Raw genomic sequence first — 22,042 nt, forward strand, 5'->3', positions numbered from 1 at the left:
GTCTTTCCCCTGAATGAGTGCGTACATCATTCCCTGTTAGACAGGAGCCCCATGAAGCAGGAATTAGAAGCTGCTCCTGGGGACTTTGTGCTTCAGAATTCCATCAGCAACTGGTCATTCACAACAGAAGATTCTCAACGTAAACTCCTTCCACTAGAGAAAAAGGCAAAAAGGGACACCACATCCAAATAATTGTGGCCAATGACAAAGAGATCACCCAAGCCTGGGACCATGTGCTAAGCATCTAGAACCATCTAGCTGTTAGGTCCTTAAGTATTACTGTGGTGACTATAAGGGACTTTGCTGCTATGCTATGACTCTGATGAAGTCACTCTATGTCCCAGGGATTAGGTTCTGCTCTTTGGATATGTCAGACCGCCTTCCCTTTTTGTCTCTGCTTCTTTATTATGATATTTATTTAAAATTTATATGCACTGACAGTAATGACAAAGTATGTCCATAATACCAAAATGGCTGGGTTAAGAGCCTCAGCAATTCCCCATGATTACCAGGCCCAGATGGAGAGTTTAGGTCAACAATTCAAGGCACTCAATCATTTTCTATTAAGTTTTGTTATGAGAAAGAGCTATGAAAGATTAGTGTCTTTTATTGCTCACTGGATTTACTTAGGACTATTTCAATCTTGAGATGGGTTCTATTAATCAAAAGGCTCAAAAAAGGGTAAGGAGAGAAATGGCAGCCAGTAGAGTTTCTTTCAAGAGGTTTACTGAATCCCATGCAATTAGACCTGCAAGCCCTACTCTTCTCTGTTTTCTGCATAGCAAGTGCATTAGTCAGCAACCTACTATTGCAATAAAATGCCCAAAGCAATCAGCTTATACAAAGGAATTGTTTGTTTCTGCTCACAGTTTTAGAGATCTTAGCACAGGATGAATTAGCTCTGTTGCTTTGGGCTTGGGAAAAAAACACACCATTCAATACATTGGCTGGCATGGGAAACAGCGAAAAAGAATTGGGGTCCCATTGTCTTCCTTCAATAACACATCCCTAGTGTCCAAAATATCTCTCAACAGTCCTTACCTCTACTACTTCACAGTAGCAGCAACCTGAGGACAGTGTTTTCAACACATAAGAATCTGGAAGACATTTGGTTTCAAAGTATGGCTCCAGGAAATTAGACAAACCACTCAGAATTCCCCATTATGCATATATAAGCCTTATTGTATAGCAACCATCTCTGAAAATAGAGGTAATAAATTTACAGAACAACAGTGTTTAAGGGAAAGAGGTTCATCCTTGAGGTCTTGTTTCTGAGAGACCAATCACTATGGCCAGAGGAGAAAATGCTTTAAGATCTATTACTAGGTGAAGAAAGAACTAGGTCTCTATACTGTTGTGTTGAGCGGAGTCATGATGGAAAGTAAATTGCCTTGAGTTTACTTTATTTTCCTCATAGAAAGCTTAAAACTGTAGTCTGTGATGTATTAATCATGCCAAACCATAATCCTCCTGCCTCGCTTTTTGGGTTTTTGTTAGTTTTTAGATCAAAACATAGAACCACAGACAAAAATATAACTTGAGAATTTAGCTATCATTGATCATTATGGGATCTAAGACAAAAATGAACTAGGTCTGGTATGCAGTGTCTAGGAAACTGGGAAAAAGAAGTTCTCAGTCTTCAGGGTATACACACTAGGTTTTCCTACACAAGTACCAAGGCTCAAACACTTGTCGATGATAACAATACACTGAATGAACATCAGGGGGTTCCCAAGTTATTAACGTCCTTCAGAGTTTTTATTATATCTATGATTTGGAAACTACAGCACTATCATTGGTGCTAAATGGATACTAGAAAATACCCTAGTGGATTCAGTTTAATCTGTGTTACATATCATCTTTACATGCTACTAGTAACACACTAAGTTCTCACCTTTTCTCTGGTTCATTTAGAGGAAAGTAACAGTGCTTTCTGTATTCACAGTCTAGCACTGTCTCTTAAAGTTCCCACATGCTCTATGGTTTCTAATTTCAAGTATATCTTTTTTATCAACTTATAAAACCTGTAATAGCCACTAGTTGCACAGGTAGAATAATAGATACTTTGTCATTATATTTTTAAACATCTAACATTGTATGAGTAGCTGGCTTATTATTCCTGAACTCTGAAGTTTTCATGCAACATATAGAGGTTGGAACTGTCCTTGTCATGTACACAAGAATTAGAAAAAGAAATGAAAAAAAAAATAGGTGAACTGGGGTCAAAGGTCAACTACCCTAAGAAATGAAGAGACAAACAAAAAAGTTGTCAACAATCTCAGTTTAGAGATTAGGAATAAAAATTTTTAGCATTTTCTAGTAACCGCGGAAAGTTTTAAGGGTAGCTGATGAGTTTCTGGATATTTCGGGGCATAAAGGTACAATCAAAACCCGTAATGGACTCAATTCTGAAGGGGATAAGCCATCCCTATGAGCCAACCTCCAGAGTCTTACCACAGGATTGCCATGAAGAAGATACTGTTGTGATTATACTAGGCAGAGAGGGAAAGCCATCTTTTGGAAACAGCAATTTCTCTCATGCTAAACAAGGTCTGCCTTGAAAGAAAATTGCTTTAGGTCTTACTAAGACCAATGACCCATATCTTTATCAGGCTAGGAGAGAACCTTCACTCTATATAAGCACAGACTAGTTTGCTACACACACCCAGCACTCTGACCAGAAAGAACAGTTTCCTAGAAGCCCCAAGAGAAGAAGATCCTGCCAGCAACTTGATTTGGGTATTGTATAATTCAGAACTATAAAAGAGCTGCTTTCTGCTGCTTCCCAGCACAGAATTGTATAGTCTGTCCTAGAGCTGCTCACACTGAAAGGAATTTTCCAGAAAAGAAAACAAACTCAAATTTTAACTTAGAAGAATATGAGATGTTCATTCATACACATTTATTTATTTATTTAATCCATCAAATTCTCACTGAATGTTGAGTGGAAGATGTGTAGAAGCTGTATATATCATACACTGAATTTGAAGAATGAGATGGAAATAGAATACAGGGTGAGCTTAGGGAGATTTTTTCATAGAATATTCATAGTATTGTATTATTGTCATTTGGTGAGCAGAGATAGAGAGAGAAATAATAGAATTCAGAAAATAAAGTATTATTCCCCTCCCCAAATTCCTACAGTGAGGGTGACCAAGTTTGAAAAATACTTTGAATATTATATCTTTTTTAAAAATGTTCACATACCTTAAGGTAAAGGAATCAATAGAAATATAGGCTGATATTCCCCCAATGAAGATTTAGGAGAAATTATAGCAATGAAATATTAACTCTACACTTCTATCCATTTTAGAAAAGGTACCCTGATAGATATTTGTTGGATATAACAGACATTAAATAATAGTTCCTATCAAAGAGTTGATTTATCAGCTTCTATGCTGTTGATGTGGTTTAAAAATTGATGCATTAATATTAAGAGATCAATATTCTACTATGTAAAAATATTAGAGCAAAACAGAACTCACCAGTATACATGGAACTGTATGCCAACCTCCATAAATGACAGCCTGCTGCAGAAATTTCTCAGACCAGTGTTCTTAGGTATGTCAGTAATAGTGAATCTGATCCCAGTTATGTCTCTTTCAATGGAAGACTTAACCAGAGTACATCACCCCTTCCTAAAGACATAATCAAGACTATCAATAATACCAGATGTTTCTTTTGTGCTTAATCACAATCAATCTGATCAAATCAAGAATTCGGAAAAGCCTGGGAAAGTCAGTCTATTAGCTAGACACTCCAGAAATCATTCTGTAAGTAACTATAGAGCATTTGTCATGTTTGCAACACAATGTGTGTGTGTGTGTGTGTGTGTGTGTGTGTGTGTGTGTGTGTGTGTGTGTGTATGCATAAGTGCATAAGTTCACAGGTATGTATTTGCACATATATGCTTGAATAGGGAAGCCAGAGGTTAACCTCTGTTGTTTCAGAAGACATTCACATTCATTTTTAGGCAGGGGTCTCTCTCTCATTGGGACCTGGGAATGACTGATTAAGCAAGGCTAGCTGGGCACTGAACCTCAGAGATTCACCTTTCTCTTCTCCACCTCTCCAGTACTTAAATTATAAATATATAGCATCACCCCTCCCATTTTTCCTTTATTATGGTTATGAGGATTGAGCTTATGTCTCCAAGCTTGCCCAGAAGCAGTGTACAGACTGAGCTATTTCTCTAGCCAGCACCAAAGCCTTAGAAGTGAAACGCATTATTGTAGTCAAATGAGCTTCTACAGAGTCATTCTCTTTCATCTCCAGTGGAAAACTCCTCCAAATCTGAATGTATGAGCAAAGCATGTTGAAGACGTGATAAAATGGACCTCTGGACAGTCATAGTTTGAAGAACTCCAGGTTTTTATTCCAAGAACTTTATCATTCTTTGTCCATTAGGGTTCATGGAGATCCATATTTAGGTCAACAAGTGACCTTGTGCCAACTGAGATTCTTGCTATCTTTCACTCTAATACTAAAGCTACTGGTTAGAAAAAAAATAGATTTTTGTACTAGATTGGATTCCAATCCTGGTAACGTTATTACTGGCTTCTAAAAATCTTGTATAATTTCCTGTTCTTACCAGTCAAATATTGTCTCCTTGAAAATAGGAAAGATAGCAGGGGCTTGTTTTAGAATGATGAGACATAATGCATCTATATGTAAAAGGGACTTGAGACAGCATCTGACCTATGATAAGCACCCAGTGCATCTAAACAATGATTCGTGGTGGTGAAAATGAGGATGGCTAACTTCTTACAGATTGAGTTATTAAACATAAGTCTTTGAATGCTTCCAGACACAGCCCCTTTAGCTATAAAATTGAGATAATACTCTTACCCCAAAGAACTTTTCCCTGTTAGAGATCATGAAATGCAATATGTGAGGTTTTTATAAAATCTGCAATGTTATTGAAGTGGAAAGAGGCTCTTTTACGTCTCCCTTCCCTCTTGTTTTGTAAACTGCTTTGAGAATCTAAAGCAAGTTCCTGTCTTGACATTGGGAAGCTGTTAATCACTAACAACAGAACACTACAAAAAGTGCTAGATTTGATTATCTAATGATTTTTAACAGTTTTGCTAAAAATACCTTCAATGTTCCCTCACACGTTCAAAAAGTTAGTATTCAAGACAAATTAGGGAACCAACAGAAAACATCCTGGTGTCCTCAATAAGGTGTATATAGCCACTCTACCCATTTTCTATAGTTTGATAGTAGACCCATAAGTAGGCATTTGCCAGTATATATAAAGATGTAACAAATAGATGGCAGAAACATTATTAGTCTGAGCCAAGTAAGCATGTGGAAGGCAACCTGATGTTGCTGAGGGGCTAGTCTACAAAGGCACTGATATTTAGTAATCACTTGATGCTAGAGAAAGTTCTGTTAAAAAGAAAGGCTACACATTTTAGCAAGAGCATGGGCAACTTTAGTCTAAAGATTTTTACGCTTTTAAATTGTTTGTGTGTGTGTGTGTGTGTGTGTGTGTGTGTGTGTGTGTGTGTAGATATTGTGTGTAAGGTACAGATGTTCATGGAGGTCAGAAGTATTAGATTCCCTGGAAGTGGACTTATAAACATCTCTCTGTCTCTACAATAGAAAATTACAAAAATGAAGACTATTAATCAGTGACAGATAAGAAGCCTAAGAATATCTAAAATATACTATATGAATTCCTGAAACCATCTTCCTTCAGTTATCAACTCGGACAAAACATTTACTAGCTGTCTAATATGTATCAAAGGATGAACTAAGGTAGTTTCTGATTTTGTCTTGTACAAAAATGGCAATGAGCATAGTTAAAGAAGAAATAGTGAACTTCATTTAAATAGATCTTATAAAAAACAGAAGAAACATTTTTTTGGTATTTTTCTAAATTGTGTGGGAGGGTGTTAGTATGTGTAGGAAAAAATAGAATGCCCTGATTTATCATGTCTTACCAAGAGCATATTATTTGATTTTTTTCTTTTTCTTTTTGATTTTTAGAATACACTGGGAAAAAGAAGCAAGCTGACCATACAGAATATTCTGTAAACAATGTGAACATGTAGGCAGTTCAGTGTATTAGCCTGAGTTCAAGAGAAAGGTATAGGTTGGAGTTATTAATCTAAGAATTGCTATCATATAAATGACATTTAGAATCAGACAATGAGAATTAATGCAAAAGCAAGGACATCCACACCTGAGTCCTCTCTCCTCTTCCAACAGGATGACTCATGTTAAATCTTATATTATTATACATAATATAGTGATAGATATGCACTTACACTTCACAGTACTTTGTGGACCAAAGAGACTGCTGCAGTATTTTAAGATGTAAGCAATTTGGTGACACAGCATTCTTTAGTCTAAAGCAAATGTTAAAAGAGAAGGCATATGGAGAAAAGATGAAAGCACATTTGCTTATTTTAGGAAAAATTATTTCCCTGTCTCCCTTGACACGCAAACTGAGAGCTGGGGATAATATTTTTCCTTACCATTCTTAATCTCAGACACTCAAAGTCATTAGCTTTGTACTTGAACACAAAGTGAATGATTTCTGAGTTAAAATGGTCTTTTAAGAACTGAGGGAAAAATGTGGCTTTTCTCCACATCCTTAATTTTCCCGACAGAGAAGTATGTCCAACCTCAATCTTGACTATGATAGCTTTCAAAGTCAAAAGAAGTGTGTGTGTGTGTGTGTGTGTGTGTGTGTGTGTGTGTGTGTGTGTGAGAGAGAGAGAGAGAGAGAGAGAGAGAGAGAGAGAGAGACTTCAGTCAGTACATTAAAAAGCTAAGCCTTTATTTTGTTAGTTTTTTCCAAGTAATTAACACAATAACCACGTTGCATGACTGCACTTTATTTTACCCAATTTTAATCTCTGTGATTGAATAGACAGAAAATAAATTTCTTAGGGAAACCAGCAATTTTCCATAACATACAGAGAAAAGTGTCTTGTCTTCATATCTCTAAGCACAATTAGCAATTTTTTGCCCTTCTCTGACTTTTATTTGTTATAAGAATGAATTATTTTAATTAATATCCTCAAAGCAGGGGAATTAGAAGTGTGAAATTAAGAATAGCAAAGTAACTAACGTATATTTGAAAAAAAAACTTTCTTTTAACACATTAAAAATTAAATTAGTACTGAATTCTGGTTTGGCATGGAAGATTTTTTTGGAAGATTTTTATGTAGTATTATTAAAACCAGCTGAGCAGTATGTCATTACTATTCAATACCTTGAGCAAGCAATGAGGAAGGGAAAAATCTATGGTTGTCTCCACTCCCCCTCAGTTACTTTTGTGGAATAAATGTGACTCCCAGGCCACGTGACAAAACTCCCTAGACAGTAAATGGTGTTGATGAGAAATGTTCCTTAAATCAGTAATGGAGTTAAAATATACTACAGGCAGGTAATGCAAGAGGAGGCAGAAGCTAAAGGGAGGGATTTTTTTTTTTATAGGCACTGCGATGTACAACATTAGAAATATGGCGAGCAAGTCCATTTAAAAGTTGGAAATGCATTAACTCCCAGCCTAGAAAGTAACAGGAACCGAAGTGTTTACCCAGCATCCCTCATTTCCTCTTTGTACCAAGCTCTAAGGAAGGGGGAAGAGACTGACTGTCAACAAAGCCATCCTTTCATTTCTCCAGTCCTCCACAAGGAGAGACTGGGGATTCTGGGTGGGATTTGAACCTGTCAGTCCCACTGCACCTACCTAAAACAGAATAAAAATAGCCCCTTTGTTTATATTTCATTAGCAGTCTGACGCCCATTTACTAACACTTAATCAAGGTCTTTTACAGATCCAGAGATGGTGGAGGGCTTAAAATTGCCTTTCCCTTCTGCCATAGGCTCCGAGTCCTCAGTTAACATAGACTTGATTTATGTGAATTATTTTAAGTCAACACTGGGCCCCCCGCTCTCCTCTTGACCAACGCTCTGATTTGTAGATTTACTGCCCTTTCTGTACATCAGGATCATTGTGTTTTTACAAGTACTTTCTTTTTTAAAAAGGCATCTTTAAAATCCATATTTCTTTAAGAATGCAATTTAAATCATTTTTCTGTTGAATTCTTCTGTTAAAAGTGTGTTTTGTTATTTTTTACAAGTGTGGTTCTAGCAAAAGAAAAAAAATGTATTCCTTTTCTTAGGGGAGCTGTTTGAGGCAGTGTGGGTGGCTGTAACAGAATGCCATTCTTTCTCTCTCTCCCTCGCCCTCCCTCCCCCTCCCCCTCTCCCTCTGTCCCTCTCTCTCTCTCTCTCTCTCTCTCTCTCTCTCTCTCTCTCTCTCTCTGTCCCTCTCTCTCTCTCCCTCCCTTGCCCTCCCTCCCCTCCCCCTCTCCCTCTGTCCCTCTCCCTCTCTCTCTCTCTCTCTCTCTCTCCCTCTCACTCTCTCTTTCTCTCTCCACACTTACCTTTTGTTTTCTTACAGTTCTAGAGGCTTAGAAAACTAGGACCAAGACACCAGTTTGTTACCTGCTAAGCACATTCTTCCTCATTTCTTGTCTTCTTGTGCCTTCTTTTGATCTACAGGAATATCCTTCCCTGGTCTTTCTCACAAAGGCGTTCAAATCATCCTCAAGATCAGATCACCTTCCAAGGTCTCACTGCCAACACCATCACCACAGACCATGAGCTTCACCATCCACATTTTGATGGATTATATACATTCAAGGTATCACATCTGCTCGCTCACCTATTATCTATATGGCACTTTGTGGTGTTTGAACTGAAATTGCTTCATTTTCTCTTATACTGTGCATGTGACCATGAACTAGGGCTCAGATCTCACCCTCCAAACAACTTCACTCAGCCTGTATTCCATGTCTTGAGGATTCCATCCCTTCATTATAAAAGCGGGATAAGAAGTTAGTATCTTGGAAAGGGTGGAAGTGATGACCCACAGTGAGTAAGGACTATTGTTGTCCCATAATAGGTATCAGGATCTGCTAATAATGCCTTCGTTGCTGTGATAAAATATCCTGGCAAACATACTTGAAGGAGGGGAGAGTTTCTTTTAAGGCACAGTTTCAAGATGCAGACTCTTTCCGTAGGGACATTATAGTAGCAGGAACCCGAGGAAGCCAGTTCTATTGTGTCTACAGTTAGGACGTAGAGAATGATGACCATTAGTGTTCTGCTCACTTTTTCTCTTCCACCTAGTCGCGAAGCCTAGACTAGGGAATGGTACCAACTACAACGGACAGTTCTTCCCATCTTAGGTAATTTAGTCAAGATGATCAACAGCAAACCTGTCCAGAGAACTAGCTATCTCCCTGGTTATTCTCTACCTATCAAGGTTACAATTGAATGTAGCCATCACAGCTAGTTATCACCTTTCTTGAGTAGTTTGAGATATTTCAACATTAATCATGTCATATATAAATTGTTAATATAGACTAGCCTTGTAGCTAAATTGATTTGTTAATGATTACACTGAGCCATATAGATAGGTAGATAGATAGGTAGGTAGATAGATAGATAGATAGATAGATAGATAGATAGATAGATAGATATGTATGTATGTAAAATAGTTATCATTTATATGCAAATATGTGGTATCACTTATTGATTTCCACAAAAGAGATAATCAGCTTGCTTTCAAAATGTGAAACTAAGACCAAGTGTATTTAAATAACATTTCATCCTTTTTATTAATCATTCCATTCATTTACATCTCAAATGATCTCCCCCTTCCTGGTTACCCCTCCACAAATCCCACATCCCACATCCCACATCCAACCTCTCCCTCCTCCCCTTTGCCTCTATGAGGGTGTGCCTCCAACCCTCTCCTGCCCCATCACTTCAGCATTCCCCTACACAGGGGCATCAAACCTCCACAGGAACAAGGGCCTCCCTCCCATTGATGTCAGACAAGATTTTTTTTAATGTCCATCTTACATATGCCTTTAAAAGACTAATAATAGAATTTACAATAACTGTACAGATTTATCTACATGAAGTAATGTCCAAATACCCTGAAAGTCATATATTTGGCAGCTGTGTATATTTAGTCTCATTGTCCTCATCTCATTTCAACCTCTTTGTATGTGCGTTTGAACATATGTGTGCACGTGTGTGTGTAAACATTATTTATAGGTATTTAGTTAAAATTTTTGAAAATTGAGAGATTTCATTAGTCTCTAGTCCACTTTCAAGATATACTTGTGTTATGATAAAATGTGAAGGATAAATAAATGAACTGATACTATTATTATTATTATTATTATTAACATTCTAGTACTTTATGATAAACTGTGAAGGATAAATAAATGAACTGATGCTATCATTATCTTTATTATTATTATTATTATTATTATTATTATTATTATTAACATTCTAGTACTTTATACCCATTCCTCCAAAGCAATGTTACACATTTGGAGAGCATTTCACTCACTGTCTTTTTTTTTTTTTTATAGGGCTTGTTTGGTGGCTGGGAGGAGTCGGTGTATGTTGAGGATCAAGACAAGAATGAGGTCAATGAGAGAGCCCAAAAGTCCTCATCTGGTTATGAGAAAAATGCAGTTTATAAACTTCTCTTCTCTGATGGAAAGATGAGTTTTCTTTGTTTATTTATTGATGAACCTGCCTATATTTTGGAACGATGTATAAAATATAGTTAAAAACAGATTGAGGTAAAATTCCTTCTCAATTTTTCTGACTATTAATTTCATAACTTCCCTGTGTCATGGATACCCAAAAGTAAAGTTAATACTATTTCTGAATGTATATATGTGAGGTTTTTTAAAAGAGATTAGCATTTGAATGCGAGGGCTCATTAAGAAAATTACCCTTTCCCAGTGCCTCTAAGTTCCATCCAATCCACTGAGAAACTATGACCTGGATGAAACAGAAAGGCAAGGAAACGTTGAGTGTTTTTTCCTGAGCCTAATCATCAGGATCCCCTGCGTAGACTGAAACTGTGACCACAGACACTTCAGACACTTCTGGTATGTAACCCCTCCAGCTCAATTTGGACTTAGAATATGACTTTTCTGGGTCTCCAGCTTGCAGATAGCAGCCCTTACAACTTCCTTTCCTCCAAAGTCCTATAATATAATCATGAGGCCTATTATTAATAATCCATCCATATTTATAAATGCATGTATATATGTAAACAAGGCTCTGTCCATCTGAAGATCTCTGACTTATATATCCTTGATATGTTATAGTAAAAAACACGGAAAGTGCTAACAGACTCTACTCCTTTCTATTGAATATTTAATGACTATTACTATAAATACTCTTGGTTTTGTTAAAAGTATAAGTGATATATCTTCCTAGTGATAAGCAGCTTGAATGAAGTTTGGAATTACCAATGATGAATTTCTGTAAAAACCTTCAAGAGACATACAATATACCCCAAGTGGACGGCTTTTCTTTTACACAGCATCGACTATCTTATCCCTTCCCAGTGCTTTGGGTGATGACTGGAGGTGATTCAACACAACATGATAGACAGGCTTGGGGTGGACACCTTTACGTTTGGTTGGCCTTATACGGTTTGTTTGTTTTTTAAAATCTTCATCCACCTCATTTCCAGGGAGAACATTTTAAAGATGTTAGCTTGATAGCAGTAAACATATCTCAATACCTTTAAAATTAGAGCAAGGTTAAATTTGCAAGTCACCAAATGCTTACAATTACAATTTACAATTTATTTTTTAAAAAAAATAGCTTCCATTTCCAAATATCTTACTCAATGGAGGTCAAATGACCAAAATTTAGAATTTCAGAGGAAAGCAAATTTATCAGCACAGTGATGATTTTAATGAGGGAAATTATCAGCTAGAGAATGACACAAGGGACCTTAACGAGACCAGAATCGCCTTGAAATTTTACAACCTTTGCTAAATAAAAGTATCGTCCCACATCCAATTCATCCGCAGGCCCTCAGAGTTTTAAATATTTGAGACATGCTATTTTTTCCTGACCAATCAACTTTTGAAATGGCTGTTCTGATTTGCATTCTGGAGCCATCATCTCGTTTTACATGAAACAGTAACTTCAGATCCTTGCCCTTATCTCAGGACTAAATTTTGTCACAATTTGCAAATTATTCTAGACCTGCTTTTCATCGAATATGAAAGTCCTTTCATCTTGAGATTGTCTCAGCTTATCTCAACACTATATATGAACCTTCAAGTTGCATCTCTGTGAGTACAGAAAATGATTTCCAAAGGTACAGTTGGGATCAACTCTGTTTCTGGGCGTAAATTAAAAGTGAGAATTCAAAGGTAATCCAGGTGGATAGAAGGATGACTTTCAGGTGTGTGGCTTCCTGAATTCTTTTTTTTTTTAAACTATTTTATTCATTTACACGTCAAATGATATCCTCCTTCCTGGATACTCCTCCAACAACCCCCATCCCATCTCCCTTTACTCCCTCCGCATTGCCTTTATGAGGGTGCCCCTCTGCCCATTTGCCCACTCCCACCTCATCCTTCTGTCATCTCCCTACCCTGGGGCATCAAGCTTCCCTCTCCTCCTATTGATGACAGATAAGACCAGCCTCTCATGTATCTGGAGTCCTGGCTCCCTCCATGTTTACTCTTTGGTTGGTGGTTTAGTCCTTGGAGCTCTAGTGGTCCAGTTAATTGATACTGTTCTTCTTATGGGATTGTAATCCCCGTCAGCTCCTTCTGCCCTTCCCCTACCTCTGCCATTTCTGGGCTCAGTCCAAAAGTTGGCTATGAGTATCTGCATCTGTATTGGTCAGGTACTGGTAGAACCTCTCAGGGAACAGTCATATCCGGCTCCTGTCAGCAAGTGCTTCTTGGCATCAGCAATAATACATGGGTTTATTGTCTGCAGATAGGATAGATCCCTAGGTGAGGTGGTCTCTGGATGGCCTATGCTTTAGTCTCTGTTCCATTTTTTGTCCCTGTCTTTCCTTTAAACAGGAACATTATTGGGTTAAAATTTTTGAGATGACTGGGTGCTGTGCCTATCTACTGGAGGAGATGTCTACAGGTTGTATCTCCCCTTTGTTGGGTATTTCTGCTAAAGTTATCACCATTGGCTCCTGGGAGCCTCTTGCTTCCCTGGAATCTGGACTTAATGGCTGGCTTTCAGAGAGGAGCAGCACTGCACTATACTAGTGCAGGGTTCAGATGTACAGTGTGTAGTTTTTGAGGATGCCAAGTAGTTCTTTCACACACTTAAAAATCTAAAAATATTAAATTAACTTTTAGAAGACTTAAGCATAGAACATAGTACACATTGGAAGCAACTGCTGTTTCCTTTATCACTTAATACTTCATTAATTTCTGTCAAGAATTCTAACTTTTCTACCATAGCTATCATCCTCCACTCACGCCACGTGTGTGTGTGTGTGTGTTTGTGTGTGTGTATGTTTCTTTTATACTGATTTCCTATGAACCCTATACATTGTGTCCGTAGGATGTTTGGAGTCCTAGAAGACCATTAAAACAGTAATTATGAACAAGCATACTGTTGTCAAAAGCAAAAGAAAAACAGACAAAAATTAAGCAAATAAAACTAGCTTAAGCTACAGATATGTTTATATGAAAATACTGTCACTGGAATATTCAGGGCAAATTATCAGCCTTGCAAAACTTTACAGTACTAGATAAATCCTATCCATTGTATTACGTGAATCACTAGAAACACATTGCTTTCACATATTAATATAAAATGTTACCATGACATAGATATATAATAATAAATCATACATTTAGACATATGTATGATTTTCATCATTTTCTTCACACCAGTCAGAATGGCTAAGATCAAAAATTCAGGTGACAGCAGATGCTGGCGAGGATGTGGAGAAAGAGGAACACTCCTCCATTGTTGGTGGGATTGCAAGCTTGTACAACCACTCTGGAAATCAGTCTGGCGGTTCCTCAGAAAATTGGACATAGTACTACCAGAGGATCCCGCAATACCTCTCCTGGGCATATATCCAGAAGATGTCCCAACCGGTAAGAAGAACACATGCTCCACTATGTTCATAGCAGCCTTGTTTATAATAGCCAGAAGCTGGAAAGAACCCAGATGCCCCTCAACAGAGGAATGGATACAGAAAATGTGGTACATTTACACAATGGAGTACTACTCAGCTATTAAAAAGAATGAATTTATGAAATTCCTAGGCAAATGGATGGACCTGGAGGGTATCATCCTGAGTGAGGTAACCCAATCACAAAGGAACTCGCACAATATGTACTCACTGATAAGTGAATATTAGCCCAGAAACTTAGGATACACAAGATATAAGATACAATTTGCTAAAAGCATGAAACTCAAGAAGAACGAAGACCAAAGTGTGAACATTTTGCCCCTTCCTAGAAATGGGAACAAAACACCCATGGAAGGAGTTACAGAGACAAAATTTGGAGCTGTGACGAAAGGATGGACCATCTAGTGATTGCCATATGCAGGGATCCATCCCATAATCAGCTTCCAAACGCGGACACCATTGCATACACTAGCAAGATTTTGCTGTAAGGACCCAGATATAGCTGTCTCTTGTGAGACTATGACGGGGCCTAACAAATACAGAAGTGGATGCTCACAGTCAGCTCTTGGATGGGTCACACGGCCCCCAGGGAGGAGCTAGAGAAAGTACCGAAGGAGCTAAAGGAAACTGCAACCCTATGTGTGGAACAACAATATGAACTAACCAGTACCCCGGAGCTCTTGTCTCTAGCTGCATATGCATCAAAAGATGGCCTAGTCAGCCATCACTGGAAAGAGAGGCCCTTTGGACTTGCAAACTTTATATGCCCCAGTACAGTGGAACGCCAGGGCCAAAGAGGGGGAGTGGGTGGGTAGAGGAGTGGGGGTGGGTGGGTATGGGGGACTTTTGGTATAGCATTGGAAATGTAAATGAGGAAAATACCTAATTAAAAAAAAAGCTTATACCATATATTTTAATTCTTAACTTTTGTTTTCTGAATTAAAACACCTCTCTCTGTCTGTCTTTCTCCTCATTCTCTCTCTTTCTCTCTCTCTCTCTCTCTCTCTCTCCCTTTCTCTTTCTCTCTTTCTATGCTTTGAAAAGACTAATGTATATTTGAATGTCAACAGTGTCATATCCTTAGCACTAAGCAAAGCTTTAGAGCTATCCATTTGGTGATAATAGGAACATTTGTTATAGGGGTATATTTTAATTATTGAAATGCCTAAGTATTTTATAACTTCTTCTTGAATTAAAATAGTTAATTTGTTGCAAAAATGCATCTGTTTCTTGAAAAAATAAATTGCTATTCAAGAGTTAAAGCAGAAGCATAGGCTTAAATTATTCATTTGTGAGCTCTTCTAATAAACAAGATATATTCTGGGCACAAGTGCAAATAATGAATTAATCAATATTCAATAAACACAAGCAGAGAAAATCTTGCATCCAGTAGTGAAGATTATGTCAAAAATAGAATATTATACAAATGCTAGTCCACTGGTTCAAGCCAATGTTGTTCCTTTTGCTATATATCTAAACTTTCTTGTAAAGAACCATACGATTTTGCATCTTAAAACAAGAAGACAATACATAGTTAGCATGCTGTAGTCACACTCCACTGCTGTCCGAGCTGTGTTCCATCTCACCACCAAAAAGTATTCAAATTAAAATATATACTTGTTCAGGTCTAAAGTTATCAGCCAGTTGCTGTCAAATGCTTCTGTAAGAAAGGAAATGGCTCTCATCTGACAGCAATGGCGTCTTGACATTATTTTACATTAGATATAAGTAACACACTGATTATTCTCCCAGAATCCTTCCTATACTTAATACATGTCAAATAAAAGACAGATACGAAGCCTGGCCTATGTTCAGTAATGTATTCATTAATAATTATCAGTAACTACCAGATGCGTGAAATACTTTAAAATTCTTAGAATCCAAAAATGGGGACAGCTCCATCTCTGCCTTCCAAAGGATTATGAAGTATGTAGTTACAGAGTATAAAATTTCAGGTCTGGTAGAATTCCACACATGCATAACACCTATACTACACATAGAAGCAATATCAATATGAAGAACTTCATTGATATCTAATATCGAAGACATGAATTTTTACTACTTAACAACAAAGACTATTCCTTAAGGACAAAGGCTAGGTGAATTTTTGATAGTTATATTTCCCATGATCCTTAAGAAAAAATATTTTTTATTTTGCAATGAGAGTTTTTGCTATTCTTATATAGTACTCAAGGTAATATATTTTGTATGTTTCCTGTTGCTAATACAATTTTCTCCACAGAGTTCAACCAGTTATTATTACTAATAGTTGTTAATTACTATTTATATTGTCACAGGCAGTGCTAGCTTATTATTTTGTCTCTAGTCATTTTACTTAATTCTTTAACAAACTATGAGATAATGACCATGATTCTGATTCACAAATCTATTAGTTCATTTTATCTTGCTAATAACACAATATCACAGATTGGGCAAATTACAAAAAAAATCATTTCATCTCACAGTTCCTTGGTGCAGGAGTTCTTGCCTACAGTATCACATAGGAGATACTATACATATACATATAGTACATACTATATGTATATACTATACATATACATATACGATACAGTATCACATAGGAGATACTATAGGAGCACACATGCGTGAAAATGTATCTATGTATTCAGATGTGTTCTAGTCTCAATCCCTCTTCTTTTTTTAATGGTTAATATTCATGATTTATTGAAAATTCAAGTTATAATTTTAATGTCATCTTGTATGATTTTTTAAAATATTTTCTTTATTTACATCTCAAATGTTATCTCCTTTCCTGGTCTCCCTCTGAAAACCCTGTCCCCTTATCGTCTCCCCCTTCAGGCAATCAGAATGCAATTATAAGAACTCTGGCCTTATCTAATCCAGATTAGCTGCCAAATGACCTATATCTAATTGGGACAATAGAATTAAATTTCTAGCCCTTATTATCTCATAATGAGAGACAAGTTTCAAAACGGGAAGACATGAGGAGCTACCTAAACTCTATCCAGTAACAATGTTAGCTGAGGAAGGTTGGGTTTAGAAGACTAAGTTATACTTCCAGAGTCACCAGCTAGGGATGAAGAAAACCATAATTCAAGGCCAGTCCAGTTTGACTTCAAAGAGAATATCAGGATCAAGTTTAGATAGCCTCTAAAAGTACAGTTATAGATCACGCACAGTTCTCACTCTGTAACCATATAAACAGCTATCTCCCATAAACTTAATTTAAGGTTCTCGATTAATCTGTAGATACTATTAATAGTATCTATTAATCTGCAGATGCTATTAAAGATGGCCCAGCATTAAGAGCACTGGCTCTTTTTCTGGAATACCAGGTTTGAATTCCTAAAATCACATGGCAGTTAACAATGATCGTAGCTCTAGTTCCAGAGCATCCAACTCTCTCTTCTGTACAGACAGACATATAGACTAATCATCCAGTGGGTGTGTGTTTGTGTGTGTGTGTGTGTGTGTGTGTGTGTGTGTATGTGTGTGTGAGAGAGAGAGAGAGAGGCTATAACAATAGCAGGTTCTGAGAACCTTATTAATGTCTGTACTGGTTGGTCTTAATTATCGGGCTGATTCATATTTACATCATCTACCTCTGTGTGTGCCTGTGACAATAAGATGGACATGTCAAATACATGACAATTTTGAACAGTAAATGTGTTTCATATAGAAAGAAGTCTGAGACTTAAAACAGAAGTCTCCTGTCTTGCTCGCTCTTCTTCAACAAGCATATCTATTGCAGCTGCTTCCACTCTCCCCTGCTGAACTCAGACTTCACCCTTCCCACATAGGCAGATTTCCAAGCCACCCTCTTGGGAGATGACTGAGTTTCATCACTAGACAGGGCTGATGATGTATGCAGATCCATGTACTGAGTAGCTATCACTTTCCCTGCTTCCTTAGCATACAGATATCCATCATTGTACATTCTAGTTCTTATTATGTAAGGCAATTTAACATAGCCACTTCTTTAATACACATGTAGATTCTATTGCTTCTGTAAATGTAGAGAACTCTGCCTTGATGCAAAGCTTTTCTTTTTTTTTTTAAATGAAAACAATGTAGTAAAACTTTTTAATTTTTATTTTATTTTTTTTCCATTTTCTTATTAGGTATTTAGCTCATTTACATTTCCAATTATCTGTGTGACTTCACTTGCTGTGAGCTGGTGTTTCACCATGCTAATAAAAAATGTCCAACATGAAACACATGGTTTCTTGTGATCAGGAAGATATTATGGTCATTGGGAGCATCTGCTGATATTTCACAAGACCTAGTTTTAGTTCCCTGCACCTATATCAGGCAGATCACACTTACCTGTAACTTTAGGAAATTCAATACCCTCTTCACCTACACCCACATAGTGTGTGTGTGTGTGTGTGTGTGTGTGTGTGTGTGTGTGTGTGTGTGTGTATGTATGTGTGCTTGTGTGTGTGTATGCATGTATGTGTGCATGCACATGGATACACACAAAAATAAAAGTAAATTATTTTCAAATGAGTTATTAAAATTACTTCAGAGACAGTCCTCTCTAATTTGTACTGCAATTCTGGTGGCAAAATTCACACAAATGAACTCTAAACCCTTAACTAAGTGCACCCCGGGGTGTTTCAACTCAATTGTAGTATGGAAAATGTAGTACATAATAATACATTATTAAATCAATATTCTAAATTTTCTTTGCACTCAAAGGCTTAATTTTACCCATTATATTGAGACATTCGAGTATAATAGGACAAAACAAATGACCTGAACATAGGGCAAAAATATTAGAATATTTATGATATTTTCCAGTGTTTCTCTTGCTAAATTTGATAAATTCTCAAATGTAAGAAATTCTGTGTTACTCTTATACTGTGTGGAAGAAAATGCTCTAGAAAGGTCTCATATATCTAAAGCATCGAGAATGGACAGAAAATCTTTGGTAACAGAAGTATCAATACTTGCCTTTCCCAACCCGGGGATAGGACAAGTCCCCTCTCAACTATCTTCCTATACTCATGCTAACCACAGTCCCTTATTCGATGTTATTCTCACTCAGCAGCTGTAAGTATTAAATGATATATATTTCACTGTACAATGTTTGGAAACAATACAAAACACACAAATGCATATTTTCAGTACGTTTTTATTGTTTCACTAACTCCATGGTTACTCTTTAAAAAAAAAAGCAAAAACAAAGAAACAACAACAACAAAAACACATTGTAAATGCAAATCTTTCTTGAAATCACATAAATAAGAAATCCTGTAGCAAGGGTAGGCTTGAGGCTGCCTCCACATCAAAGAATCTCTTCTTCTATCCCAAGTCTCCATAGCACTCCAGAGAAGCCTCTTACACTCATACTCCGCAGCATTTCTGTTGGAAGTCCAAGTCTTGTACATCAGTTTATATTATTATAGAATTTTATTATATTGTTAATTTTGTATGCATCTACACAAGGGGTGAGAGATGGGGGCAGCTGTCAATGCTAACTCTTTCCTCCTACCATTAAGAGGCAATAAGTTGATGGGGTCATCAGGCAAAGGCCTGTGCCAAGTCTGTCAACCTAGCTCTATCCCTGGATTCCACATGATGGAAGAACACTGATTGTGAGATTAGCCTTTAACAGCTGTCATCCCACCAGCCCTCTCCTGGTATTATCTTAGGACACACATGCACACAAACAGGCACATGCACATGCACACCCACACACACGACATACAGGTACAAACAGCACACACATATGCACACACAAACACACAAACACTGAAATAATAAAGATAAAACACTAACATTAAATTTGTATACTTTCACAAACTTTGTTTTTAAGTTAACGTGAACAAAAGATATCATTTCAAATTTTATATCAGCGAACCAGTTTTCTCTTGGGTATATTTTAATAAAGCATTTGCTTTGTCACTTTGTGATTTTAAACCCCAATAGCATCTATTGGCTCCACTAAGCAACAGGAAATTTAGACATAACACTCCCCCTCAATACCACTCTCCTTGGTCTCCACATTACCCACAACAGATTGACTATACCAGATTATAGATACATATAGTTCACTTTGAGGAATGATATTCATATAATTATGTATATGTTTAACAACTGATGTACTTACAATTAAATTCTGCCCGACTTGTGTAAAGGTCTCCTTCAAATGTTCTACTGTATCTTTTAGCAGAAGTTATTTGAATTTTGAAGATTTTCTTCAATCAAAAGTAGGGAAGTAAAGAACCCCTGCTTCTCTCTTCTCTGTCACCCTTTCTTTTATACCTATGTGTTCCCGGCTTTAATTTTTCTATAACCCATATAATTTCTTTCCTCGGTGATTTTGAGCTTATCACAGATGGTTTTTATTCTACACTCCTACTGTAACGCTAGTAATCAATGGAGGTAGGAGATCTAATTTCCTCCATCTCTGGACACATTCGTTGTTGAATACCCTGTGCAGTTGCTATGGCAGCTTTATTGGAATATAGTTCTTGACTCTATGACCCTCATCAGTCGCCTTCTTTCTTTGTTCCTGGAAACGTGCCACATTTCAGTGTAGTGACACATCTTTCTGTGGACCTTGTGTTGGACACCAGAGGATCTTTTAATCTCAAAAACCTGTGTTCTCATTTTGGGGTTCTCATTTCCCTGGTTATCTCCTCTCCTCTTTTTCTCTCTATTCTTTCTTTCCAGTATGAACTAAGCATCCACATGGTCCTCAGCTTTTCACGTCTGTAGACAGCCATCCTTGAACTCCCCAGTCTATGCATGAAAGCAAATCGAATAAATAACATTGTAACATAGGCTCAAATTACCCCCCTGTTCCTCCATAGAAGTCTAACTAATGCAGTCACTAGCTAGGTAACCACAATGACATTTTGACATCCAAAAGGCAGAACTAGTAACACTAGCTTCATTAGTACTAAGAACTAATAAATCTTAGCTTATATTTCTATGATCATAGAATTTCTACAAATTCTATGATCATCAGGATTGAGGGTGCTTTATTGCTTTCTGCATTCACAGCTTCCAGTGGACTCTTAATAGCCACTGTATGAATAAGCAAGGAGATGAACTAATTAACACCTCATATGCCTTCATTTCAAGCATGGTAAGGAGAAGGAATAAATAAGTCTGCTTTATCACCTCTCTCTCTCTCTCTCTCTCTCTCTCTCTCTCTCTCTCTCTCTCTCTCTCTCTTTCCCTCTCTTTCTCTCCCTCCTTCCCTCCCTCCCTCCCTCTCTCCCTCCTCTCCCTCCCTAACTCCCTCCTCTCTCTCCCTCTCTCCTCTCCTTCCCTTAACTTTTCTTCAAACTTAAACCTTTGCTTTCCTCATGAATACTTTCTCTTTGTCTCTCCAAATCTCCATTCTCATGTCTTGCTCTTTTGTTTTCATTTCTCCTTTCTCCTTTCTCCACACTCATCACTACATTCTTTTTCTTTATCCCTCTTAACATACATAAACCCCTGGTCTGTTATTCTCAATACTGTCTACTACAAATTAACTGGTCTACAAAGTGTCAAAATAATTAAATATTAGTAAAATATCCCAATAGGAAAAACAAGGACAATCTAGATTTGGGGATGTTATTTTTACTAACTATAGATTAACAAAACTTGATTCACTTCTTTTAGGGTTTAGACAGGCTTGTATGGTAGTGCCTTGGACAAGTTTTAGTCTAGTGCACTGTGCTGGTAGAATATATGTTTAATCAGTAAGTTATTTTGATTTGAATTTCTGAAAATGAAAACCACCATATCCCTAAAATATATGATGTTTACTCACTTAAGCTTCTTCTTTTATATTGAAATTAGCAAAGCATCCACTTCATACCAGCTGAACCCACTGTAGCTATGAATTCACTTGTTCTATGCAACAATCCCATCAGCTAAATGAGAATCTACTTAGAGTGAACAATGAGCAAAAATCTGAAATCTGGGGAACTTGATATTTGTTTGTACCATATCTCAGAGCTAAATTTGGAATCAGTATGCAAATTCAGCATTTTCCACAAAGCTCACGTTCGTCCCTCCACACTAGGCTCTCTCTTGACAGACTCTCTTGACAAAAAGCAATCTGGCTTCCTTGAC

At 37.2% G+C, this 22,042-nt stretch overlaps 1 long non-coding RNA gene across 3 annotated transcripts in view; it reads left to right on the forward strand.

The window, feature by feature from the left end:
- The window catches only part of Gm40552, a 135,271-nt gene that overhangs the window by 62,423 nt on the left and 50,806 nt on the right, over positions 1-22,042 (forward strand). For 2 of the 3 annotated variants that reach the window (XR_872916.1, XR_872917.1), the window contains exons 1-3: positions 8,359-8,668; positions 10,416-10,946; positions 12,062-12,152. This is a non-coding gene — a long non-coding RNA (predicted gene, 40552). Of the gene's footprint in view, positions 1-8,358; positions 8,669-10,415; positions 10,947-12,061; positions 12,153-22,042 lie in introns of those variants that run through there. The other variant, XR_872918.1, reaches the window with a different exon arrangement.

Source organism: Mus musculus, chromosome 12 (genome assembly GCF_000001635.26).
Source record: "Mus musculus strain C57BL/6J chromosome 12, GRCm38.p6 C57BL/6J".
Lineage (NCBI taxonomy): Eukaryota > Metazoa > Chordata > Mammalia > Rodentia > Muridae > Mus > Mus musculus.